At 45.8% G+C, this 26,912-nt stretch overlaps 1 long non-coding RNA gene across 1 annotated transcript in view; it reads left to right on the top strand.

Annotated features, from left to right (window-relative positions):
* The window catches only part of LOC111140893, a 44,439-nt gene that overhangs the window by 9,387 nt on the left and 8,140 nt on the right, over positions 1-26,912 (top strand). Inside the window, exon 2 of the long non-coding RNA XR_002640172.1 lies at positions 5,798-5,892. This is a non-coding gene — a long non-coding RNA (uncharacterized LOC111140893). The remainder of the gene's footprint in view (positions 1-5,797; positions 5,893-26,912) is intronic.

Raw genomic sequence — 26,912 nt, 5'->3', positions numbered from 1 at the left:
TAAGTACCAAAAATTAATCAGAATCTCTAACATCTTCCCAAACATAAGGACCTTTTTTTTTTTTTTAAGATTTTATTTATTTCTTTTGAGAGAGAGCACAAGAAAGCAAGCACAAGGACAGAGGAAGAGGGAGAAGTAGACTCCCCATTGAGCAGGGAGCCTGATGTGAGACTCAATCCCAGGACCCCAGGATTATGACCTGAGCTGAAGGCAGACACTTAACTGACCGAGCCACCCAGGTGTCCCAAGAAACTTTTTAGTATGTTTTTAATTCTCTTCTCTCCCACTTTCCCCTCATAGGCACATACTCATGTAAGTGTCTGCCCAGGAATTACAATCTGGAAACTTCCTGTTATTACTAATTCTTTGTGCTTCAAAATACACTTTTCTTTTTCTACTTTAGAAATCTTTTTTTAACAATTGCATTAATCTGTAACCTATTTGTGTAGTTGCCTACCACATCAGGATAGGAAGGCTCACACATATGCTTCTTTTAGAGTTTTCATTGACTTCCTGAATATTTATAGTGATTGGTGTGTCATGAGTAATGCTTCTCTGGCTTCCTTATTTCTCACAAGTCTACTTTGGAATCCATGCTATTCTGATCCTCATTTGACCTTTACTGGCACAAAAACATTCTGAAGTATTTGCAAATGCTAGTCACTTCCTCGTGTTTTACTGAGTTTACTTTAGCTTGGTTAAATCAAGAGCAATATCAGTTTGTGTAAACTTACCACTAACTGAAGGTTCATGTAATGGCCCTGCCCCAGGGTCAGAGACTGTCTAGAGAAATATAAAAATCTCTTTGAAAATTCAGCTGCTGAATATCTTATGCTAAAGAGCTTAACATTTTAACATTTACTTTATAATACTTAACTATTTGAGGGTGAAGTAAAATGGGCACTGTCACAGGGAAACTATGGTAAAACTAACTTGGATGGTGTTTATCAAAAGCTTTTTTTTTAAACTTTCTTTAATTTATCTTTTTAAAAGATCTCATTTTTTAAAAAATTTTTAAAATGTATTTATTTGACAGAGAGAGATCACAAAGTAGGCAGAGAGGCAGGCAGAGGGAGAGGGGGAAGCAGGCTCCCTGCTGAGCAGAGAGTTCTATGCGGGGCTCGATCCCAGGACCCTGGGATCATGACCTCAGCTGAAGGCTGAGGCTTAACCCACTGAGCCACCCAGGCACCCCTAAAAGATCTTATTTAAAAAAATTTTTTTAAAGGTTTACTTATTAGAGAGAGAGAGTGTGTGTGAGTACCCCTGAGTGGGAAGAGGGACAGAGAGAGAGGGAGAGAAATCCTTAAGCAGATTTCCCACTGAGCATGGATCCAGACACACAGCTCAATCCCAGGACCCTGAGATCATGACCTGAGCCAAAACCAAGGGCACATTGCTTAATCAACTGAGCCACCCAGGAGCCCTAAAAGATTTTATTTTTAAGTAACGTCTACACCCAACATGGGGCTTAAAATCACAACCCCAAGATCAAGAGTCTGAGGCTCTTCTGATTGAGCCAGCCAGGCCTCCCTATCAACAACTTTTTTTTTTTTTTAAGATTTTATTTATTTATTTGACAGACAGAGATCACATGTAGGCAGAGAGGCAGGCAGAGAGAGAGAGAGAGAGAGGAGGAAGCAGGCTCTCCACTGAGCAGAGAGCCCGATGCGGGGCTCGATTCCAGGACCCTGAGATCATGACCTGAGCCGAAGGCAGAGGCTTTAACCCACTGAGCCACCCAGGTGCCCCTATCAACAACTTTTTAAAGTGTCCATACACTTTTATCTCAATAATTCTACTTCCAGGACTATATCTTTAGACATGTTTCCAGGTGCGTGGGTGGCTCAGTCGGTTAAACATCTGCATTCAGCTCCAGTGGTGATCCCAGGGTGCTGGGATTGAGCCCCGAGTTGGGCTCCCTGCTCAGTGGGGAGCCTGCTTCTCCCTCTCTCTCTGCCTGCCTCTCTGTCTGCTTGTGATCTCTCTCTGTCAAATAAATAAATAAAGTCTTAAAAAAATGAATTTGATATCATCCTATGATATAATACTGTTAGATATTAAAAAGTATATTTAATGACATGGAAAAATTACATACTGTTAGGTAAAACAAAACTGATTACAAAAGAAAAATATATACAGTATCCCATTGTTGTTAAAAAGAAACTATATATATATATTATATATAAGACTATGTATTTGTTTTATATGTGTGTGTGTGTGTGTGTGTGTGTGTGTGTGTGTGTGTATACACTAAAATTATTGGGGAAAGGAGTAGAAAAAAATAATTCCAAATAAGTTATGTCTGGGTGGTTGGGACTACAGATTTTTGTGTTTTCCTTTAATAAACATCTATCACTTTGTTACAAGAAAAACAATGTATACATATATCAATATCTATGTATATATATATATTTTTTACACATACTGATTTTTTAATTAAGCTGTTCCCACTCTTACAGGACTGCTTGGCATTTCGCCATCTGCACTCCTGAGTCCTTACATGCTCCTGGAATCCAATTAGGTCCCCGTAGCCTGCTGCAGAGTCAAAAGAAGATAGGACTTCCTTGTGACCCCTCAGTACACTCCAAGATACTTGGTCTTTGTGGGTGTATATTTATACTTCCAGAGTAAATCAGAGGAATATATACAAAATTGTTTGGAATCGTTTTTATTGCCTTTTCTTCTCAACAGTCCTATCAGGCAGGCTCACATCAGGATCCCACTTTTTTTTAAGTGGGTTTGGATCATTAAAGAAGAGTAGAGTAGATGCTGAAAGGGGGTCTCCTAGTTTCTCATTTGTTCTCATCCTGTAATTTCTGCATTATTCTACTGGCCATGTTTTGTTTTGTTTTGTTTTTGCTTCTTAAATTTTTATTTGGAAATAATTTCAAACTTCCAGAAAAGGGACCAAAATAAAAATGATTAAAAGAATATCCAATAGTAAAAAGAATAGTTAAAAAATAAAAGTAGTAAAAAGAATCTTTACCTGGATTCACCTATTAACATTTTACCCCATTTGCTTTATTTATATCTATATATACAAATATATATATTTTTCTAATTTCAATATATAAAGTATATACTCCCAGTATATAATACATATGTTATATACTTAAATTATATGTGTGTGTGTGTGTGTGTGTGTGTGTGTGTGTATTTCCTGCACCATTTTGCCATGAAATTTCTATATGTCAGATATAATCATGGTTCCACATCACCTGGGTTGGAGGTGCATATATTTAAATTTGGATGCCGTCTTTCCAAGATTACAAAATCTCTGTTGGGAAGAAAAAAAATTGTCCACTGAAGGCCTAATCCTTGGCAGAAACAATTGCTATCTTTGCCTTCTAGAAATTCCTAGGATGTTACTTCTTAGAGCTTGTTCCTGGAAACCCCTGGATTCCTTTGTAGGAATGGGATTGGCAGGTCCCTGTTGAGTGACTAAGTGCTATCTCTCTCAAAGACAGCTTCCTCCCTTTACAAGGGTGCTGGGCTCTGCCCAGGGCCAGCTAGCCAGGTCTTGAGCCTAACAGAAGCCTGTTGTGGCAATCCAGTAATATCTGCCAGGTTGTAGCAAGATCTTTGACTGGCCAACATCCCCCACCTCCGACTGCCCTGCCCTGGGGTCCTTCAACTCCTCTCTACCCCCACTGCTACCACTGCAGTGATTCAGGCTGTCACTTCTCTTGTCAGTAACCTCTGACTGGTACCTATCTCCCTTTACCTCTTGCCTATTTTTTTCGCAGAAGCCAATGTGTGTTAGTCTCCTATTGCTGCTGTAACAAATTACACAAAACTAGTGGCTTGAAACAATATAAATTTATTTTTTTACAGGGACGCCTGGGTGGCTCAGTTAGTTAAACATCTGCCTTCAGCTCAGATCATGACCTTAGGGTCCTGGGATTGAGCCCTCTGTCAGGCTCCCTGCTCAGCTGGGGAGTCTGCTTTTCCCTCTCCTGTGCCCTTCCCCCCAACACTTATGCTCATGCATACACACTCTCTCTCTTTCTGTCAAATAAATAAATAAAATCTTTTAAAAAATAATTATTTTACAGTTCTGCAGGTCAAAGTCCTAAAATCAAAGTTTTAACAAGGCTGTGTTCCTACTAGAGGTTCTGGAGGAAACTCATTTCATTGCCTCTTCCAGCTGCTGGAGGCTTTCTGGATTCCTTGGCTCATGGCCCCTTCCTCCATATTTAACACCAACAAGTCTTTCTCATGCCACCCTGCTCTGCTGCTCTTCTTCTGTAGTCAAATCTCATCTGTCTCCATCTTGTGATTACATTGAGCCCACCTGGAGGATGCAGGATTATTTTCCTATCTCAAGATCCATAATATAATCCCATTCTGCAACATGCCTTTTGCCATGTTAGGGAACATACAACTTCTAGTGATCCAGACATCAGTGTCTTTGGCAGGGCCTTTATTCAGCCTACCACACAGTGTAGCCTTTTAGAAACACACACACATCCAACCACATTATTCCTCTGCCTAAAAGTCTAATGTGGTGCTCTAATCCTCAGAGGATGAGGGCTTCTTGGGCCTGGGGGTACCATGCAAAGGCTGCTCACACCCCTTCTTCACCTCCTCTACCTCCTCCCTCTCTCCTTGGCCTCTGGCTTGCTGTCTATGATCCAGCCTTTGTGCATTGTATGCTTTTTACCAAGGATGTTTCTCTTCCCCACACTCCATTCCAGGCCTTTGCAAGGCTCCAGACAAGGTCAGTCCTCCCTAGGATGCTCTTGTAGTGGCCTGTGTCATTCTGCTGTCACACTTACCTGGGCTGTTATACCTTGGCATTCATTTAAGTGATTATTTGATTCATATATGCTTCTCCTATGTGAGTAAGTACCCCACACAGGCTGGGACCATGTCTGGTCTTTGCCCACTGTTGCATCCCAGCATGGTATCTGGCTTATGGTAGATGGTTAGTGAGTATGTGGGAATAAATGAATAAGTGAATGAATGTTAACAGCATGGTCATCACTGCGCGTCCCCTCCCTGCTGCTGCTGCTTCTGCACAGCATTTATTGCCTCTTCTCTTGTCCCCTCCCTTCACCAGAATGGAAGCCCACAAGAGCAGGGACTTTGTCTTTAGGTGCATGTCTGGTCCATAACAGGGGCTTGAAAAATGGGGGATGCCTTATATCCAGGGTGCTCTGAACCTCTCACAGAGTTTTCATATCAGAACCCTCTTTGAAACTGGCTATTATAAAGTTCTTCATTTTAATTATTCATGCTAACTCAGATAATCAGGCAAATCAGCAAAGACCTTTAAAATGTTCAATTTTGGGGGGCGCCTGGGTGGCTCAGTGGGTTAAGCTTCTGCTTTTGGCTCAGGTCATGATCTCAGGGTCCTGAATGGAGCCCCACATCGAGCTCTCTGCTCAGCAGGGAGTCTGCTTCCCCCTCTCTCTTTACCTGCTGCTCTGCCTGCTTGTGATCTCTCTCTGTGTGTCAAATAAATAATAAAATCTTTTAAAAAATAAATAAAATACTCAATTTTTTTGTGAAGATTAAATGAGTTAATAAATGTGAATCATTGAGAGCGGTGTCCGGCCCATGGTGAACCCTGTGTGAGTTTGCTTGTTGTTGCTGTTAAGAGATGCTCAAGTCCTTGATAGTCTAGAATGTTTACTGACTGTGTCACAACACTGTGGTAGAGCCACAAACACAGAGCTGAGCGGGTTCACCTGGCTCTCGCACCTGGATGGACCCAGCTATTCCAGTTGCCTGGCGCTTAAGGTGAGTGTTCTGCTCCATAACTTTGTCCTTTTCCTTGTTTTGCCTGCAGGTGGCAGCACGCCCTGGACTTCTCTGCCCTGCGAGCAGTGCCCAGGCTGGACTGCAGAAAAATAAGAAAATGGACTCCCAGCTGCCATCTGCAATGTGAGCATTTGTGGGAGGATTGTTTATGTGGGAGGATTATTTCGACCCTATTTTCCCTGAACAGACAATAATTCTAAGTTGCATATTTGGGAAAAAGTGTGCTTTCTGTAAAGCTAAGGGCAATGCACCACTTCTTGGCCTTGTCATGAGCAGTCTAGGAAAGACCCTCCCTGATTTTCAGCACCTGCTTCCTTCGATGATGTTTTGTCCTTACTTGCAACCCCTGTAGGGCCCTGCCTGACAGTGACTCTGTGACATCTTCCTTTAGTGTCCTGGTCTTTATCTGTAGGGAGCTTGATGAACCCTGTCTTTCATCCTCCCCCATGCCAGCTTTGCACCAAGCCTCTGTGTGTCGGGCGCTGTGCTGTGCAGTTTCCACCTCATTCAGTCCCCACAAAAACCTGGCCAAATTAGGGGTATTACTCCTTTGTTACAAATGGAGCCAAGGCTCAGAGGTTAAATTATGTACAGAGCTCAGATGTAGCAAACTCAGGGTAGCAGCCTAGGGTCTCTAGAACTCTTGCCTCTTACCAGAAAATGAGGTTGGCCACCTATGGGTAGAAAATGAACCATATTTGTTCTTGTAGACCTGAAAAAGGAACAAAGTAAAACTAATGGAAAACAAATTATAATCCCTAAATAACCTCCTTCTCTAAATTTACCATCTTAACTTCACATAATCCTATTTTTCTTCATGATTTCTTTTAATCTGAATTGTTGGCTCACTAGTAAAATTTGCCTTTGTTGCTCTTTGCCTTATGCAAACCCTTATCTGTTTTATTCTATGTACCACCTGATACAAGGTAGCTTTGTCGTTCATCTGGAGGACCTGTATCCTCCATAAACTGGTGGAGTTTGAAAAGTGGCAAAGTGTGAAGAGTCTTCTGTGCCCAGGAGGTTGAACAACCCATCTGAGGGTCCACACACTGACACCCCTGAGCGCCCCAAGCAGGACTCTGTCTCAGCTTAGCTCTCATGACTGGTGCAACCTAAATCTTAAGTCTTATCACAATGAGCTATTTGATCAACCAGGTCATTCTTAAGTCCCTGCCAATATCTGAACATTTTAAAATGCTACAGTTAAAATTGTGGTCAGCAAAAGACAAGCTGTCCTTTTCCCCAGGGGGGTACCTTCCTGAGCACAACTTTGAGACATTTCATTTCCGGCCACTCAGGACAAATAGCCTCAAGGACACAGTCACTGTGGATGTTTCAAACTGATAGATTTACACAACAGTCACTTACACAAGCAACAGTAACTAACTTATGACTGTGAGATATTTCTTCCTTGTCCTTTCTTTTTTTTTTTTTTTTTTAAATAACAGCTTTATTGGGCTGTAACCATGCGGTTCATCCATTTAAAATTGTGATTGAATGGCCTTTAATATATTCACAGAGTTGCATGTCCATCACCAGAGTCAATTTTAGAACACTTTCCTTACCCCAAAAGAAACTGCACCCCTGCATGTTTGCCCACCTTCACTCCGCCTGTTTCCCACAGCAACCCCCCCCCACCACGCCCACAGTGGCCCATCTACATCCCATCCCTGTAGACTTCCTATACTGGGCATTATGGAGATAGCGCCTCACCACCTGTGATCTTCTGTGTCTGGCTTTTTCCACTTCACACGATGTTTTCAAAGTTCGTCCATGTCACAGCACATGTCAGTACTCCCTTCTTTTCATTGCCAAATAATATTCCGTTGTGTGGTTATACCACTTTTGTTTATTCATTCATCATTTGATGGACGTTTGAGTTGTTTCCAGTTTGGGCTATTGTGAACAATGCTGTGAATATTTTGTGCAGGTTTTTGTGTGGGCTGTGATTGTGTCTTGTGAGTCCATAAGCTATAATGAGCAAGTCTAGTTTCTAAGCATTTGAGAGAAGAATAGAACCATGTTGATGTTGTTTGAGATTTAAAGGGATAGTTGCTTTGTGTAGACATAGATTTGCACTCAAAGAGATTAACTACATGAGACAAGGTTAAATCCAAAAGGTATTTAGATCTAATTCTTCTCCACATCACTTGAGTTTTCTAAGTTCTGTTTTGCTATTCTTTGCCTAAAAAAAAAAAAAAAGAACAGGGAAGAAATATGTGTTGGTCCCAAGGTCTCACTTGAAATAACGTGGAAATTGTTTGGGTGGAGGGTGGCACGAGGACTTTTTTGGGTGCATTTGGCAGCTGGCTGGGTAAGGTGGAGGTAGGGACCAGAGAGAGGAACAAGGGGAGGAGAATGTGGGGTCACGTGTGCCACCCACCGCGTGGTTCAGCTTCCCAGTGACCCACCCTTATGGCTATGGGGCACTGACGGGTCACACTTAGTGTGGCTATTGCTTGTTAACTGGGTGACGTGCTTCACAGCTGAGTACCTGTGGGTCTAGTTTCACTCTGCTTCTGACTCACAGAGCTCTGGTGTTGGGCTGTTGGTTTTTAGTAAAAGCAGGTGTTAGGAAGAATGTGTTGAAGGACAAATGAAGCCCCCAAGGGACTCTGCTAGATGCAGGACTAAAAATATTTCCGGGCTTTTTGTCGTCATCGTCGTTGTCGTTGTCGTTGTCATTGGTGTGTGTGTGTGTGTGTTAACCCCACTTAAATTTTCAGTTTAACTGTGTTTTCCTTCCTGAAATCTCTAAGTGAGGCTATTCCTTGTGATTTATTCTATCCATTTTTTAGGGAGTTCCTCTACTTCTCACATCTGGGTTGGAGTTAGAAACCTTTTTTTTTTCTCTTCACACCGACCCAGCTTGCAGAAATAGGAGTGATTTGAGTTTGCCTCCAATTTAACTTATTTGTTTATCTTAATTTTCCTTTCCTTGGGACATGAGAGAGTATTGAGGGGGGAGTTGTTTTTAACTGAATTCTGACTTCAGGTGAGTCAGCAGGAATTTTTATGTATTATTTAATGCCTGATGGGAGACACATCTTAAGAAAAGAAACAGGCACCCTTCTAATTTGAGAGTCAAAACTGTGTTCCCATCTGTTTACGTGCAATCCTGAGGCCACCAAGGGCCCACTTGTGAGCACCCAGGAAAGCCCAAGTCGGAGAAGGCTTTGTGAAGTGGCCCCAGCACCATAGTAGATGGGAGAGAGAAGGTGGGTGGTAGTTGCAGGCACATAGGCGTGACAGGGAACAGGAGGGTCAGGAAGAGTCCAGAGGGGTCATAATGGGTAGGTTGAGTTGACAGGATTTGGGTGGTGGTAGGATTTGATCGTCAAGCCAAGCAGTTCGGCTTTAATACCATAAAGAATAGGAAGTAAAGGGGCTCCTGGCTGGCTCAGTTGGTAGAGTCTGTGACTCTTCATCTCTGGGCTGTGAGTCTGAGACCCATATTGGGTGTAAAGATGACTTAAAAAATAAAATCTTAAAAAAAAAATAAGAATAGGAAGTAAAGCCTTTTGAAGAGGAACACACACTTACTGTTGAAAGCAAAGACTTCTTTTTTTTCCATTTTACACCTGAGTAAAGAAGTACTTTTCAAGTATTTTCTTTACAAATAATTCTCCAAGACCCCATGGCCAGGGGAGGTTAGATATCACTGACCCCAGAGTACATATAGGTGTGCCCTGGCCTGAGTCTTGGGACAGCCAGGGCGTCAGCCAGCTCCGCCTTGCATGGCCCTGTGAGTCCCTGCGTGACTGCATCTGTTTGTCAGCATCCCTCCCTGGGCGGAACCGGTTTAGGGCAGAGTGGGGACTTTGAATAAGTCACTTCCCAGCCTGTCAGAAGCCCTGGGAAGGCAGGGGGCAGGCACCCAGCCAGACCTCCATGGTCAGTGCAGCAACAGTCCAGGCACGTTCCCAGAGCTGCAGAGACCTGCAGGGAGTTTGGGAGCTGCAGGGCCCCAGGCAAGTCTCTCCTCCCCAGTGGGAGCCACAGGGCTGAGGCAGTCTGGGCAGGCCAAAAGCCCAGCTGCAGCACCAGCACACGTTCCTTCTTGTTATGGCGCTGCTGCTCCAGTGCACTTGTTTTGTTCCGAGGTTTCCCAGCCATTCCTTGGCTCGCACCTTCACATAGTGTTCGGCAAACAGCTAAGCACCTGAAATGTACGGGTGAGCTCCTGGCAATGGACAGAACAACCCGAGGCCCTGGATTCCCCTTGCTTCACCCTTCTGGTCTCACCTGTAGACTTGGGCTAGGCATAGAGTTCTGGTCCAAAGGGAGGGAGGAAGAAAAACAATGACTTGTTGAGGATCTCTCCCTCCTTGGTGATCTCTGATTCTATAGACAGATTCCATAGAAAGTTCTTAAAGGGGTTTGGAAGATCCCTTAAGTCATGTCCTGGGGTTTGTGATTTATATTTATATTACACAACCCCTGTCCCACCCACCTTTTTATTTGCTTTCAAAACACTTTTACATCTGTCCTTGAACTTTATAAAGTAATTCTGTAGGTCACAGTGGACATGGTACTGAGACCCAGGTCCACTTTTACCGACCATGGACTGTGGACATGTTCCCTAACTTTCCTGTTCGTGCATAGTTTCCTTGTCTGAAAATGGATATGAAAACCGTACCTACTTCAGAGGGCACTATGAGGATAAATGTGACAATGTTTCTAGCACAGGACCTGGCTCAGAGTAAAACCTCAGTGATTGGTGGTTATAATGATGTAATTATTCCCATTTAACAGGAAGGAAAACCTTAGGTCAGGAAGGTTAAGTGACTTGCCTAAGGTCATAAGGAGAGTTAGAGGCAAAGCCAGAAATAGGAGCCAGGGCTTATGGGGTCCCTGGTGAGTGCTCTTTCTCCCTGGGATTCATTTTGGTCTCAGGAGAAAATGTCAGTACACATGGACAGTTCTTTCTGAGCCTGATCCTCTGGTAGCTGGTTCTGGCTTTTGTAGAGGATTGTAGGAGGTTTCCTCAGCACACAGGACTCTTGATCCTGGGTATTAGGAGCCCCTCAGGGAGGGGTACCCATGGGACTAGAGGACAAGGAGACTCCCTCTTTGTTTTCTGAGAAGCATAGAGGGCTTCAAGGCAGTGGGCTTCCAGTGTTCCCCTGCTTCCCCCTTGCCTGCTGTGGCCAGATCCTACAGATTCCCCCTGGGGCTTCACGGAGACCCAGCCTGGCCTGGGGTGGGCACTGGGAAAGGCATGCAGGTAGCAGGTGGGTACTCCAGAATTCTCTATCTCTGAGCAGAGATGGACCCTTACTGCTGTGGGAGGACTCCTTGGCTTAGTTAGGCCTAGGAACTGGGTATGGGTGGAGTCTCCTTAAAACCCTTTGGAAAAAGAAACCTGACTTTTGCTGTATTGGGCAGGGGTGGCAGATGCCCTTTGCAGCTGCCCAGTCACCCTGTTGCCAGAGGACTGTTCCCACTGGTTTTAGGTACACAGTGGTGGCCCTTGCTTCTGGTGAAGGAGAGTTAAAGACTGCCCAGATGGGTTTTCCCAGGAAATGGATAGTACTTTGAATTTCACTTCAGGCAGTCTAGCACAGTGCAGAAGTCCACAGTCCATCAGGCGTGGATTTGAATCCCGGCTCTGCTTCTTGGTGTGTGGGGGTGGGTAGGTGACACATGCTTGGAAAATTACTCAGTCTCTTCAGCTCTTAGTTTCTACATCTGTAAAATGAGAATGAGAACACCTACCTCACATGAATGCAGTATGAAATAAAGTAACCTATGCAAACATGCATGTGCTTGACCTGTGGGGGCTCTCATTCTTGTCATTATTATTAAAAACATCACTGGGCCCTACGAGTGTGTGGGTGGAAAGGGCTGTCATGTGTCACTCAGCCTCATGGAGCCCCTCTGCCGCCAGTGAGCCAAGGTGCTCCAACCTCTCTCTGCTCTGTGGTTGTTGGCAGTCGTTTCTGGTGTAGTGGGTCATTCACTGTCTGCTGCTGTGTAGGACCCTGTCATCTTTTGCCGTTTCCTTTTGGTTTAGTTTGGTGTTTTTGAAAGGAGAAAAGTAATTATATAGTTAAATGTATTGAGGTTTACTCTAATGAAGTTTTAGTGATATGATCTTCTTAACTCATGTAACAACCAAATAAAGACACAGAGGTTAAATGATGGGCAAGCCTGCACTGTTTTCATGCAGCAGACCCCAGCTTTGCTGGCCGATTCTAGAACCCACATGCAGCCCCCTAAACAGGGGGAGATCAGATACTCTGGCCTGTTCCCCAGCCTGCTCTCTGCACTGAGCTATGTGTCCCAGAGGGGAACATCTGCCCTACCTTAGAAACTTTCCTGGGGACGCTGCAGATCCTTCTTTAGTAGCCATTCCAGGGTCTTGTAGGGACGGTGGCTTCTTCCTCATTCTCCTGGCAGTGTCCCTTTCAGGCCATCCATCCATCCTCAAGAGTTGTGAGGGACTCACTTGGACAGGGTGCTCAGTGCCTGGGGGGGGACAGGCAGACAGCAAGGGTGACGTTCCACTGGCATGTGGACAGGGCCATCTGCCACTGTGACTGCAGGACGAAGCATGCAGGGCCAATGTAGCCAGACAACCTCCCAGCCTTCCCCCTAGCTGAGCTGCCAGACCGCAGCTGGCTTCTTCCTCACAGGACTGTGTCTTCTTGGCTCTAAGGAAAACAGGGGGCCACCTGGATGGCTGAGGAGCTGATGGCTGGAACTGGCCCAGCCTGCCGTCCCTGGGTTGACTGGGGTAATGGGTGGGGGGAGAGGGGATAATCTGCCCCAACCACAGCAGCCACTGAGTGGTTATTTAAGGACCTTGAGGTCTGAGAACGAACATATCCCCAGAGGTGCCTTTATACAGTGAGCATTTATTGAGCACCCACTGGGCGCCTCAGGAGACCATAGGAAAGAGGCCTCACACGGGAGTTGATCTAGAGCTGCCTCCAGCGCAGTGGGCAGGGCCGCCAGTGGCCACCAGGGAGCTCCACTGCTCTCAGAAGGATCCAGGGCCAAGGGAGGGGCCAGGTTGGTGGTGTTGCTGTTCATTGGGGCAGCTCCCATGACAACCAGGATATAAACACCTGAGGTCAAGAAAAGCCTGGAGCAAGATTAGGTGTCTGGATAGGGTGGGGCCTGTACTGTGATTTGGAGACCCTTAGGTGACCAGAATCTTCCAGGTGGCTTCTTCAACATGCCTACTTAGTTGTTTTAGTTAGTTAATTAATTAATTAATTAATGCCCCACCCACGTCCAGAGAAGATTCTAAGTGGCTCTATTCAGCAGGTGTCTTAGAGGAAAGAAGGTGACCGGAGTTTGCTCTCAGTGAAACATTGGGTTTTAGCCCTAAATGGGGCATTTACCAGCTGCCAGTTCAGCTCCATACTCCCAGGTCTGGGCTCCCTGAGAAGCACAGCCTTTGCAGCTTCTGTAATCACCTCTGGGTCCCTTTGCAACAAGTGGTTCAGACACCTTCCTGCCTTGAGGCAAATCATGTGACTTCAGAGAAGCAAATCTGACCTCAATTACCAGGTGCAAATATCAGCCACTGGGAGTAACCGGGAGGCCGGATCCCTGCTTGTTTCAGCCTCTGGCGTTAAATATTAAGAGTGCACTGTTGAGGGTGTGATAAAGGATGTCTCTAACAGTTTATGATTTCCAGTAAATCCGAGGGCTTCAAGGAAGGGCCAGGGCAGGTGAGAGGCTCTCGGCCTGGCCCTCAGCTGAGCTGGCAGAGCCATTTCTGCAGGAACAGGAGGGGCAGGAGCAAGGCCACAGCATCTCCAGGCTCGCCTTGTTCTACCACAGAGCCCAAGCACTGCAGGGCTGGGTTTCTGCCCCCAGCCCAGCAGTCCTGCGCACTCTTGGCAGCCCTAGGGGGGAAGGAAGACGTTGGTCAGCGACCGCCCATGCCTGCTTCCTGCTGGATGCTGGCTGGCTTCAGAGCTCTCGACGAATTCCTGTGTCTGTCTGGCTGGTGGGCAGCTGGAGCTGTGCTCCAGAAAGCTGGAGGAGCATTACCAGCCCCTGGGACCCACCGACGCTGAGCTGAGATTCCTCAGAATCCAGCCACTAGGAAGCTGGAAGCAGGGAGCATACCCCACTTTGGCCTAGAAAGGGACCTGAGGTCCTCCTCCCACCTTCCAGTGCCATGAGAGAGACCCGTCTGAGTTTCTCTGGAGCGTCTAATCCAACAGCAGAGATAGAGGATATGCACCAAATCAAATCAGAATACAGTAACAGTAGTTCACATTCATTTAACAAATATTTAAGGAACACTTTGCTGCATGGCATACACTGTGCTCGGTGCAGTGCATGAAGCCATAAACAGCTATCCCTGCTCAAATGGAGCCGACAGTCTAGTGGTGAAGACTGGAAATAATTAAACACGTAAATAAAATGTTCACAGTAGCAATACGTGGTATGTAGCAAATTAAAATGCACTAATGTGTAATCAAGTGACCAAGTGGCTGCTTTGGATAGGGTGGTCAGGGATGGCCCCTGAGGAAGTGGCATTTACAAGAATACCTGAAAAAGAAAGAGAGGACAGAGGAGGTGAGCAGTCATAAGGTTACTTGTCCTGATTGCTGTTGGGGCAAGAGAGCGACGGTGACAGCAGAAGACAAGGATGTTCTAGAACACATAGCTGAGTTAGCTCGATGCTTTGGGACTTGTAACATTTCTTATTTTCTGAATTATGCCATACGCATTCATTCAGGAAACTTACCGAGTGTCCCCTGCGTGCCAGGCACTTTGCTGGACATGGTGAAAGCAATGTCAGCGTCCCTTCTCAAGTCTGTCAAGTCTGTTGTGAGGGGGGAAGGCAGGGAACCAAGACAGTGTGGGAAGAGCTGTGGGTGAGAGAACCCAGGAGGGGCTTCCCAATCCCTGTGGGCCTTGAGGGAAGAAGACACTGTATGTGAGGCTCCCTGAGGGAGGTGACGCCTAAGGCATCCTGAGGGATGAGGTTAGCCAGCCAAAGAAGAGCGCTCATCTGCTCTAGGCAGAGGGAGTGACCTGTGCGAAGGCCTGGGGGTGAGAGGTAAGCAGATGGGAGAAGAATGCCCTGGGGCCTGTACCACACATTAGAGAGTGGCTTGTGGAGTGAAGACAGGTTCTGAGGGGGTCAAGTGAGCTGCCGCAGGCTTGAGGAATGATCAGCTGAGGCTCACAAGCTCAGATCCCTCTGTGGGCCTCCCCACCCTCCAGGAGCCATCCCATGGGAGGACTAGCTCCCTCCACCACCATTCCCCAGATCAGAATAGAGAAGTCACCTGAACCAGCCACCCAGATAGGAGCAGGCAAGTATTTGCACATCCATGGGAACACATTTGAATGCTTGGATTTTTGGAGGGAAGGGAGCACTGAGATAAAATCTGTTCATCTAAAAGTAGGAACAAAGTTTTGCGTTTCAGGCAGGAAGGCCTTTGAGAGTCTCATTAGGCTTTCTGGCGAGTCTGACTAGGCTGTAAAATTGCAAAGACTGTTATCACATCCCAATAAATGCATAATATGATCATAAAGTAGATAATGCTGGGTTTATTCCAGCCTGATGGAATAAATCAGCTCTCTCTCCTCCTTTCCTCTCTTCTCCCCTTCTTTTGTTTCCCTCTTTCATTTCTAGCCCCCAGAACCCCTGGTCATCTTTTTTACACACTCATTACTCCTTCAACACCCTCCAACAGATAACCACACTTGATTTCTGGGAACTCATCTCAACCTGTGGAAAACCAGGAAGTAAGCAGTAAGTTAAAAAAGGTATCGAGAGAGAGAGAGAGAGAAACCAAAGTCCAGAATTAATCAGTATTTATTGAGGATTTGTGGACTTAACTATGTTCAAGCACTGTGCTAAGCTTATCACATTCGTTTAATGTTCCCCAGACCTCTTCCGTTTGCCCCATGAGATCTGCTTCCCACCCTCTCCCCTTTCTCTGTGCCCTGGGAGGCTGCCTGTATGCAGTGCAGTGCCATGCACCTTGGTCTGGTTTCCAGTTTTGGCCCATGGCCACCACTGGCAGAAGATCAGTGGGTACAGGAAAATTAGGTTGAGAATTTATTCCCCTGGGTCCACATCAGGTCATTACAGTCCTGCTGCATCCTCCATGGAAACCCACAGCTCCTGCCAGACACCCATCCAGATGGCTGCCTTCTCTGGGCTCCCTTACCTCTTCCCTTCCTTCACCCCTTCAGGCTGGTGGGGGTACCAGCTCCCCACTGTTGCTAACCCTAAAGTGCTCCTTTATCCATTGTTGGTTTCCTTAAACCCTTCCAGTGTGAGGAGGCCCTCTGTTTCCCATAGGATCCTGACAGTAGGGTAAGCTTTATGAGGTAAGTACTGTATTCACCCCATTGTAAGAAAAGGAAAGTGAGGCTCAGAGAAGTTTAATAATTTGTCCAACGGTGTACAGGGTAAAGGGTAGAACTAAGACTCAAATCCAGTATTCCCGAGACCATGTTCCTGACGTGACTAAGCACATGTCTGTTTAGTCATTCCATCCCCATTGCTTCCCATGCACTGGAGACCATCTCCCCAGACTCCACTAAGTAGCTGTTTGTTCCTTTATTTTGTTTCCCGATCCACAACCATTTAAAAAGAGCAAAAATTCGAAGTGGGTGCTAAAGGCAGGCTGTCTAGTAAATAGCGAGAAGGACCTAGTGACAGTCTGCAATGGAGAAAGACCTCATAATGATTAAAAACAGGCTGAAGCACTTCAGAAGCCTTCAGACTCCACCCTGGCCTTGTGTTCTATGTGTTCTGAGGGATGGCAGCATTTACGTTATGAGCCTCTGGAGCCAGAAGTGAAGCTCCGAATTTGCCAAAAGCGTGACCTCAGGGTTGCCTAATTCTCCCTGACCCTGGTTTGAATTTTAGTGGTCAGTTTTCAGGCTTAGTTTGTAACACCCCAAGCACAGGGCAGAGGTTCTTTTTAGTTCTGAAACTGCTGATTCAGTTTGCATGAGGATATTACTTTTTAAGGAACTTTCAAAAACACCTAAAATTTAATTGTAGCTATAGTTTAGTTAGAGAATCCCTGGGTGAAGAATTTTCTCCACTTCCTAGCATTTCAGAGTCTGACATCACTCGGGTTGGAGGGAGACTCTGGGGAGAAAGGCCAGGAGCCATTCAGTAGGTAGAAGGGCCTTTACCCTGAGACTGTGTCCACAGGCAGCTAGCTGTACCTGGGTTGTCATGAGGACATCATGTCCTGGCTGTCCCGCCAATGGCTTGTCTAGCCGGTCCTCCAAGATCATAGATGGACAAAGCCATAGAGGGCTGCTTGATGTTTATTTGATTAGTAGTAAGGTCGACCCTTTAAAAATCTTTTTTTTTTTTTAAAGATTTTATTTATTTATTTGACAGATAAAGACCAGAAGTGGGCAGAGAGGCAGGCAGGGAGAGAGAGAGAGAGGGGGAAGCAGGCTCCTGCGAGCAGAGAGCCTGGTGCGGGGCTCGATCCCAGGACCCTGAGATCATGACCTGAGCCGAAGGCAGAGGCTTTAACCCACTGAGCCACCCAGGCGCCCCTAAAAATCTTTTATATTGTATTTATTTTGGCAATTCTCTTCACGTGTATGGTAGAACTTGCTAGTTGCTTTCCAATATCCTATCTCCTCTTCTTTCTTAGTAACAAACTGAGCTTTTAGCTGAGCCCTTTGCCACCAACTAAAAGATTATGTGTCCTGGGCTTCCTTGCAGCCAGGTTTGGCCATGTTACTGAGTTCTGGCCAGTGAAATGTAAGTGGAAATATCATGTGGGATGCCCGAAAAGGAGAGGGGTGTACCTTCTACTCATTCTCCCTGTCTCCAGCCCACTTTCTTAAATGAGGGCACAATGACCAGTGCTAAGCAACCAAAATGGACCGTGAGAACTGTGCCCTTAGGGATGGGGTAGAATGAGCTAGAAGAAACATAGGTCTCTAATGACTCCTAGAGCCACCATACCAGCCCAGACTGACACCTCTGGATTTCCTTTTTTTTTTTTTTAACGTGAGAGAGAAATACACTTCCATCTTATTTAAGCCAGTGTTTTTTCTGTTATATGTAACTGAGCTAAATTCTAACTAACACAAAATGCTCTGTTTTTCTTCTGGAGCATGTTTTTTCTATTACTGATCAGTACTCTTTATATAGGAAGGATATTTTCTCTGTAAATGTAGTGATTATTCTCCCCATTTTTGCTTGCCTTTTGATTCTGTGTATGAGTTTTTTTGTTAAAGCATAGTTTTTTTTTTTAATATTAAAATCTCTAGAGTTTTAAAATACTATTTGCTCTTGTGTTTGAAGTTCTTCTCCATTTGGAGCAGATAAATATCCACCAGTGTTTTTCTAGATTTTTTAAAAAATGATTCACTGTTTATACTTAGCATTTCATCCATTGGTGAGTGCTGCTGTTGAATTTTGAATCTCTTATAAGTCATGAGTTTCTAGCCCCAAGTAGTCTCCTGAGATGTAGGACAGGAGTATGTTACCTCTCGTGTCCACCATTTGTCCTGGCCTGAGCCTCCTAAAGGGCAGCATACTCAGCATATATACTCTCTCCTGTGCCTTCTCCCACTCACGCCTCTGGGTTTTCTGCCTGCTACTCAGGATAGCACCCTGGGCTGCTTCTGGGACTTTTGTCTTCACCACCCTCTTGTTCAACTCTATTCCAGCTCATCTCAAATTCCTGTTTACCTAGACCAGGCCATTGACAGATTTCCTAACTATCCCATTTTTTAAAATTATTTTTTCTCTGGAAAGGCAATATATGGAATTTTTATATCTTTATCTAAGTAGACATAGAGGTTTTTAAATTAAAATTTTGTTTTCTGTTACGAGAAATGAAACATGTGCATCATCTAAAAAATCAGAAAATACGGAAAAGCCCTAAACAAAATAAAAATAAAAGCCAGAAAGTCTCTATTACTGCTACTTTATAAAAACACAAAACAGCCTTGTGTGATGACAGATAGAAGCTACACTTGTGGTGAGCATAACATAACGTAGAGCTACTGAGTTACTATGTTGTATACCTGAAACTAATGTAATGCTGTTTGTCAGCTCTACTCCAGTTAAAAAATAAAAATACATAGAGTAAAAAGTGAAATTCCCTACCACCTCAAGAAATAACCTCTATCAACAGTTGGAAGTATTTCTTTCCAGATTTATTTATACAAACAAACATAAAAGATACATATATGCACAGTCTTGTTCCTGAAAATTCCATCATGCTGTAGACTTGTTTAGCAGCTGGCTTTTTAAAAACAGCAATATACTGTGTACCTCTTGCTCAGACAGTAGAAGACCTACTGTCTACCTTCCAAAGGCTGCATGGGAAGATTTCCCTGCATGGATACGTCATTATTTCCTCTTCCTTCCTGTGATGAGCATGGAGTTTTCCAACATCATGTAACTAACTGTATATGAGGCCGCCATAAACATTCTTATCCTTACACTTTTATTCATTTGTGCCCCTGTTCCTATTAAATTTCTAAAATGGAGGCTGTAGAATAAAAGGGTACCTACATAGTAAGTGACACAGGCCGCCAAACCTCGTACCAATAAATGCAGTGTCCATTTCAATGACCCTTTCATCACCCACTTCTGCCCCACTGGTTGGCTTCTCACCCTGATGCTGGATTACTTTTGCAAAGTTCAGATCTGATCCCACCCTCCCCTGTTGAAGAAGCCTCGATGGCTCCTCATTGCCCACAAGACAGAGGCCAGACGCTGAGCATTCATCCAGGGCCCTCAGTCGGTTTGGGTCCTCTGAGAGGCACACGCCCAGATGGAATTTGGGGTGCAGGAGACTTATGGGGGTGCCACCTGTGAAAGAGAAAGGGAAGGGGGCAAAGGTAGGCAGGCAGACTTCAGCAGAGGTCTGAGTTCCGAGACACGGGGAGGAAGATCCTCCAGCTTTGATGCAGGGTGGAGAATGTCTCCGCATCCCTGTCGGGAGCTCCAGTGCAGATTGCCCACAAGAGAAATCACACTCTGGGGAGAAATAGGCAGGCCCTAGCACCCTTGCTATCATCTGCCATTGGCTAGGGGTTTCCCAGGAGAAAATGTGAGCTTGACCTGGATGGTTTGGCAGATCCCGAAGTCGCAAGCTGTCACTCTGAGCAGCAGCTTCTCTGAATGGCACTTGTCCATGCCTGTCATGAACAACAGCCTGCCTTTTCTTTCCTGCTTCCAGACCCCATGCTCTGACGACCTGCCATATCCCACACAGCCAGCTGTTCATAACCCCCCAACCCCCGCCCCAACCGGGACCTTTGCTCACCCAGTTCTTTCTGCCTGGTATGCCACTCCTCCCCAGTTATTCCAGTCTAAATCCTAATGTGTTTTCAAAGCCCAACTTCAATGTCACCCCCTCTGGGTCATCTTCCCTGATCCCACCATGCAGAATTAGTTGTTCCTTGCACCTGTGGTGCTATCTGTAGGTTAGTACTTCCCAGACTTGGAGTATTCTTAGCTACTCTTTTCTCAGAATCTTGTCCCCTCAAATCTCAAAACACAGCATAACAAATACTGACTGAGGTGTTCACCTGCCCCTCTCACAGCACCTTGAGGCTAGGGGCCTCTGCCTCCTGGAAGGGTTGGAAGCACACAGTCAGTGATCCATAAATGTTGAATTACCTGAGCCTCGTATGGGCAGGGCAAGGTCTTGGGGAGAGGGTGGGATGTTTACTGTCATTGAGCATCACCTAGCTTGGTACCAAGTCAGAGTTTCAAAACTAGAGCACGTCTTCCTCTGTTCATATATTCTTCCATGATTTGGAAAGACCCCAGATTTTTTTAAGTCATCATTTTATTGCCTCTGGTCAACAGATGGGAACTTTTGGGGGGGCTTCCCTCTTTCAACCACATTTTTAGAAGTTGGGATTTTGCATTTGTTCATCACTCATTCTCCTTATGGGTGTAAGAAGAACCATTATAAGACCTGGGATGAAATCTCCAGGTCAGTTGAGTAATCATTTTTTGGTTGGGTGTTTGTGGAGTGGAGGAAGCTGGGAGGAATGGAAATATTTTTTCCTCTTCTTCTTTCCCACAACCACCAATTAAAGAACTCCTCTTGGAGGGGACCTGTGAGAAACGGCTGAGGGTCTCTGGAGTGGGCATAGTTGGGCTAACATTAGAGCTTGGTAAGGATGAGGGTGGGTGGAGAGAACAGAGGAAGAAACACTGGCCCAGACTCTCTACCGTCCTCCCCCCTTTAGATTTCCTTTAGCTGCTGTCCCTCAGCTGCAGGAGCCTGGGGCTGGATTGGCCATGCCCTCCATTCTCCCCTCACCGTCTCCAACCTGTCAGAATCTCAGGAGACACCCAAGGGTCTTTTTTTTTTTTTTTTAAGATTTTTATTTATTTACTTATTTGACAGACATCAATCACAAGTAGGCAGAGAGGCAGGCAGAGAGGAAGAGAAGCAGGCTCCCTGCTGAGCAGAGAACCCGGGCCTCTATCCCAGAACCCTGGGATCATGACCTGAGCTGATGGCAGAGGCTTTAACCCACTCAACCACCCAGGCACCCCCCAAGGGTCTTCTTATATCAGAGTGAGGGCCATGTGCCTTTGCCTTCTCCAGTACTGCACTCTGTGCAAGTATCAGCAAGGAGGTTCTAGGCTGAGGCCTTGGCTGTTGGTGCCGATTTGGCAGTGGTTAGGAATTCTTAGAGCTTATAGTGTTAGGAAGCCCGTTGTAAGCCCAAGGTTTTTATCTCTGGGTTCACAGGCTTATCTTCAGAGGATGTTGGACCCACCCTCTCTCCTCAAGTGGTATCAAATTATACATTTGGTGGAGTCAGAGTTCTCATCAAATTCTTTTTTTACCAGTAAAGTCCATGATCCAAACCACTTCTTTAATCCAAAGAAGATTAGTCTTTATAATAATAATAATAAAAAAGGATGTTTTCCTATGAGAGCCAGATTCCACTTGGATGGTCGGCACTGAGTAATGGAGACACCAGGTTGATTCTAGGAAGAAGCCCAGATCATCACCTTCACACTGTAATTGTCTGCTGAGGAGCTTTGCATCCCCTTCGTAATCAGAGTTTCTGGTTTAGGGACCATATGGATTTGGTTGGCACAGATCCAGAGAGCTGAACCCCTTAGAGTTGACACCCATCTCCAAGGAGGACAACCCAGAGACAGCAGACCCTTGATTTTTTAAGTCCTGGTCACAGTCACAAACAGGGAGCCATATCTGTTGAGACTTCCCGAGGGTTACATAAACAGTTTGGATGGTTCTATGTATATATGTTTTTTAAACAACAGTTTCTGAAAACACTGGAAAAACTCCCACTTATTTAACAGTGTGATGTCTGAGCCAGCCCTGGGAGTCCCTGAGCTACCTTACAGAATCACTTCCTCCTGACTGTAGTGGGGGCAGGGCCCTGGCTAAGTCAGAAGGCTCAGTGAGAGACCAGAGGAACAAGAGCTGGGTCTTCAGATTGTTCCTTGTGAGGGCAGCTATGACTTGTCACCACTGGAGAGTGGGGGCATAGAATGCAGCAGACATAGGTCTTCTAGGGACATCGTCCTTGCAGGAAGGAGCGTGTGCTCCAGGCACACTCTGCCCACTTGAATCTTGTATGACAGAAGCGTGGTCCCTGGGCCCCTAAGTCAGGGTGGGAATTTTCTCTTCTTTTTCAAGGTCTTAGCAGCCTCAGTGGCCTTGAGGGTTTCTGAGACCTGCCGGGCTGGGCTCCATCTGAGAAACGCTTATGTCTTTTGACACATCCTCATCACCGACTCCCATTCCCCCTTCTAGTAGCCTCTGAAAAGTATCTCCTGAGAAAAACTGGTTTTATGCACTAGTGGTAGTGGCTTAAAGGAAACCAGAAGGACCTCCTGCTTCAGAGTCCTCCTCCCCCCGCTCAGGTACCTCAAGTTTGCCATTAGAAATGTATTTCCAGTTACATATTTTCCTTACCCAGCTGTTATTTTGGAAATGCAGTTAGCTGAAGATGCATAACTCAATAATGCAAATTAACTTTATCAAACTGATGCATTCTATTTAAAGAGGTCTGGCCCAGTGGTTCTAAGCCTTATGGAGGTCACCCACCCCTTCCAGAATCAGAGGAAATAAATGGACAGACACCCAGAATTTTACACACTGTGTGTGGATTTCAAGGACCCTTTTCTTGACCCTACCCTGGAGCTCTGAGTTCTGTGAGAAGATGGTAAATGGGAAGAGGTGGTGGGGAGGGGCGGCACAAACAATGAACCTGGGTGCTGCTAAAGATCACTTGTGGTTTTCCCCAAAGCTAGTAGTGCGAACATGTTAGAAATGAATGTCTGTCACCCAGCTGTGGTCACTGCCATGCTCTAGAGAGGAGGTGTGCTTCCGTCCACTCATGATGTTGGGGGCTTGTAGGCAGTGTCTCTGAGCTCCCCAGGCCGTGTGCACTCTATCTCCATTAAGCTGGTTGGGGAGAAAGACACCCCACCAACTCCAGAGCTGACTTTCTGCTGGAGGAGGCAGAAGGAGGCTTGGGTCCATCTGTTGGGTTGGGGTCCTCTTGGCAAGGGGACAGGGGCCACTAGCCTTCTACAACCACCCCCAGCTCCCTCCAGACTACATATTAGAACCCTGAGTCTGAGATCTGTTTTATTTTCTTTGGGGAAGTCAATTTTACAAGTCAGCTTGTGATTCCCTGGGTATTGTTCTGTTCAAACTGGGGGAAACATGGGGAAAGTTTTTGGATCCAGACTTCATTCGAAAGCCTCATAGGGGATTTTGGAGGTGATGTAGCATAGTGAAACAAGCGTAGTGATCATTTGTCGTCCCGTGCTTGTTATGTGAAGCTCCTTCTGCCAGTGGTGACTCAGGGAGGGGAGAATTTCCCCTTCTCGAGCCAGCTGGACAAGTGTCAACACTTCTTTCTTTGCAGACTCTGGCATGGGAGGAGGAGCAGGGCCTGGGGTAGGGGATGCCCGCAGGGTTTGGGGGGCTGGGCCCACTTGAACACACATGAAAAGAGGGGGTTCTTCTCTTGAGTCAGTCAGTCAGGGGCCCCCTGCCCTCACAGAACTGTTCTCAGCCCCTGCCACAGCACCCCCCCCAAACTGGACACCAGTTTGTGTGCTTTGAACTGTCCTGAGACTCACCTCTCCCCTTCATCCCATCCCAGAAGAAAGCCCAGGTTTTGTGCGGCACACTCAGGCAGGCACACCCTCATGAGCCACTGTTTTTCCCACACTCACACTCAGACTTTCTCCATTACTTTTTGTGTTTTTTTCTAGTAGTAGTGATTTTTGTCATTATTTCTGTGTCCACTGGATTTCCTAATATTAAAATAAAGATTTCTCAAATAGGATGCCAGCAAACACTAGTCATAGATGAAGATATAGATAAATTGACGTTTCATGAACTTCTCTTCACCAAAAGTTACCACTGGAAGGGTGAAAAGGCAAGTCACAGACCAATATTTTCAGTAATGTACCTGACAGGGGACTTCTATTTAGAATGTACAAAGAACTTCTGCAGGTCAATAAGAAAAAGACAAAATAAGCAAAAGTCTTTTTTAAAGATGTATTTATTTGAGAGAGAGAGCAAGAAAGGCCCACAACAGTGAGGGAGGGGCAGAGGGAGAGACCCTCGAGCAGACTCCCACCAGTCTCACCACCCATGAGATCATGACATGAGCCAAAACCAAGAATCGTCCACTCAACCAACTGAGCCACCCAGGCGTCCCCAAAATAGGCAAAAGTCTTGATCAGCAACATTTTACGAGTGGATATCTATATAGCCAATAAGCAAATTAAAACTTACAAGATATACATTCACCCAAAGGACTGAGACTTGAAAGACTGATAATACCAAATACTGCCAAACCCTTCTGTGCTCCTGGCAGAAGTGCCAGTTGGTATAATCACCTTGGAAAAATTTTTAGCAGTACCAACTAAAGCTAAGATTATACCCATTTCATAGGCCATGAATTCCACTTCTGGTATATGCTCAAGAGGAATGAGTGCATATATCCTCCCATGTTTATAGCGTTTTTATTCACAGAATTCCCAAACTGGGGCACCTGGGTGGCTCAGTGGGTTAAAGCCTCTGCCTTCGGCTCAGGTCATGATCTCAGGGTCCTGGGATCGAGCCCCGCATCGGGCTCTCTGCTCAGCGGGGAGCCTGCTTCCCTTCCTCTCTCTCTGCCTGCCTCTCTGCCTACTTGTGATCTCTCTCTGTCAAATAAATAAAATCTTTAAAAAAAAGAAAAAAAAAGAAGTCCCAAACTGGAAACAGCCCAAATGTCCCCTCGTAATAGGAAGAATAAAGAAATTGCATCACATCCGTACCATGGAATATACCACAGCCATGTAAAAAAAAGAACACACTATGGTGACACAGAACAACAGAGACGAATCTCACAGACATGTGGAACAAAAGAAGCCAGACACCAAAAAAGTGCATATTATATGATTCTGGGACCACACCTCTCATCTGGGAACCCCCAGTGCCTGGCCCAGTCTCTGCCACATGCCACAGGCCCTCCGTTGATGTTTGTGGACAGTGAGTGATGTGAGACCCTTACTGCTGAAGGTGCCTTTGGAGCAACGTGGTTGTAAGCAGTAGAGTGGAATCCGTCTGGGAGGCCGCCGCCGAAAGGCTTACAGTTCTGCAGCACAATGAGGCAGAACCTGCATGCTGTGAAGAGGAGCAGAAAGGAAGCCTTTTCACCGCAAGGGGGAGGGGCTGTGTGTTCTGGGAAGAGACCCTCACAGGTGCGCAGGGGACTAGGAGGGCTCCCTGAGGGGATAGTGTGGTGTTGAGAGGACAAGAGACAGAAGAGGCCCGAGAAGGGCAGCCCAGGTTCAGGCAGCCGCATCACCAGGTGGTTCCTGAGCATTAGTGAGTGTGTGTCAGAATTGCCTGGAGGTCTTCTGAAAACACAGATGGCTGGGCCCCACCCCAGAGTTCTGAGTGTACCCAGAGGTTCTGAGAATTTGCATTTTCTAACAAGTCCCAGATGATGTTGATAATCCTGGTCTAGAAGCCCCACTTTGAGAACCACTGGCTTAAGCCAAAGCCACCTGGTCCAGCCAGTTGTACCTCACCTGAGCCACAGTGTGAGGTCAGCCAATGGCAAGATGTGACGGGGGTGTGGACAGGTGTAGTGGATGGTGACCTGGAGGCTGAGGAATTTAGACTAATTTATAGACTTAATTTAAGGCCCATGGATGGACATGAATAAAGGCTGTTCTCTGGGATGTCCCTACTCCATGGTCTGGGTACATTCAGCCTGAAGCTTAAAGCTATATAGATATGCAGGTGATAAATGCGTACTACATTTGGCCTTGTAGAGATGAGCTCTATACTCATCATATCTACTCCGTTTACACTGATGGGCAAACAGGGATTTTTTTTTTTAAAGATTTTGTTTATTTATTTGACAGAGATCACAAGTAGGCAGAGAGGCAGGCAGAGAGAGAGGAGGAAGCAGGCTCCCCACTGAGCAGAGATCCCAATGTGGGGCTCGATCCCAGGACCCTGGGATCATGACCTGAGCCGAAGGCAGAGGCTTTAACCCACTGAGCCACCCAGGTGCCCCAAACAGGGATTTTTAAAAGGCTGTTATTTTACTTTCAATTTTTCTAAATGTAATTTTTTAAAATTTAATTCCAGGATAGTTAATATACAGTGTTATATCAGTTTCAGGTGTACAACATAGTGATTCAGCAATTCCACCAGTGCACTCCTTAATCCCATCACCTATTTCACCCATCCCCCCACCCACTTCCCCTCTGGGAACCATCAGTTTGTTCTCTAGAGTTAAGAGTCTGTTTCTTGGTCTCTCTCTCTCTTTTTAAAGATTTTATTCATTTATTTGAGAGAAAGAGAGAGATCACGAGCAGTGGGGAGGGGTAGAGGGAGAAGCAGACTCCCCACTGAGCAGGGAGCCCTATGGGGGACTGGCTCCCAGCACCCTGGGATCATGACCTGAGCCGAAGACAGATGCTTAACCAACTGAGCCGCCCAGGCACCCATGTTTCTCTCTCTTTGTTTTTCCTTTGCTCATTTGTTTTGCTTGTTAAAGTCCACATATGAGTAAAATTGTATAGTAATTGTCTGTCTCTGACCTATTTCACTGAGCATGATACTCTCTAGCTCCATCCATGATGTTGCAAATGGCAGATTTCATTCTTTTTTATGGCTGAATTATATTCCATG

This window comes from Enhydra lutris, unplaced genomic scaffold (genome assembly GCF_002288905.1).
Source record: "Enhydra lutris kenyoni isolate GAN:26980312 unplaced genomic scaffold, ASM228890v2 scaffoldscaffold5, whole genome shotgun sequence".
NCBI lineage: Eukaryota > Metazoa > Chordata > Mammalia > Carnivora > Mustelidae > Enhydra > Enhydra lutris.
This window is presented reverse-complemented; position numbering and strand designations above follow the sequence as displayed.